The 711-nt window shown below is 33.1% G+C and overlaps 1 non-coding gene across 1 annotated transcript; it reads left to right on the top strand.

Moving 5' to 3' along the window:
• Nucleotides 1-383: 383 nt before the first annotated feature.
• Nucleotides 384-490, top strand: LOC142859266 (U6 spliceosomal RNA). Its single transcript, XR_012912176.1, has one exon. It is a non-coding gene; the product is annotated as a U6 spliceosomal RNA (small nuclear RNA).
• The last annotated feature ends 221 nt before the right edge of the window (nt 491-711 follow it).

Here is a 711-nt window from a genome sequence, read left to right as displayed (position 1 = left end):
AGAATTAGTTAGTACTTTATATGACCATTAATATCATTTAAATATATAGAGACATATTATAAATTTAAATATATAGAGACATATTATAAATTTAGTGATAATATTTATATCTTAGTTACAATAGATAGTCTCTTAATTTTTGTTGTCTTCTGTCCCATATCAGGTGGCTCTGCTGACATGAGACAGAGATTTTTAGATTTTCCTTTAACCAGCATGCTTGGGTTTAGAGAAGGAGAGAGCAACACTCCAACTCCCAAGCCAGTTTTAAGCTTTAATTGGAATAGGACTTGAAAAAGACCATTTGCATTATATGTCTGTAGAGAACAGCAGAAACAAATATTTGGGAAGATTATGAAGTTTTATCCTGTTAGTAATGTGCTATAGTGCTTGCTTCGGCAGCACATATACTAAAATTGGAATGATACAGAAAAGATTAGCATGGCCCCTGAGCAAGGATGACACAGAAGTTTGTGAAGCATTCCATATTTTTTGCATTTCACCATCATCTTCAAGTACATAAAAGAACACATATTGGTGATAAACCCTACACGTGTAACCAATGTGATAAAACCTTTTCACAGAACAGCAATCTCCAAGTACATCAAAAGACACATACTGGAGAGAAACCCTAAAAATGTAATAAAATATGATAAAGCCTTTGGCAGAATTGTAATCTCCAAGTACATCAAAGAACACATACTGGAGAGAAAC

The sequence above is a fragment of the Microtus pennsylvanicus genome, chromosome 10 (assembly GCF_037038515.1).
Source record: "Microtus pennsylvanicus isolate mMicPen1 chromosome 10, mMicPen1.hap1, whole genome shotgun sequence".
NCBI classification, from domain to species: Eukaryota; Metazoa; Chordata; class Mammalia; order Rodentia; family Cricetidae; genus Microtus; species Microtus pennsylvanicus.
This window is presented reverse-complemented; position numbering and strand designations above follow the sequence as displayed.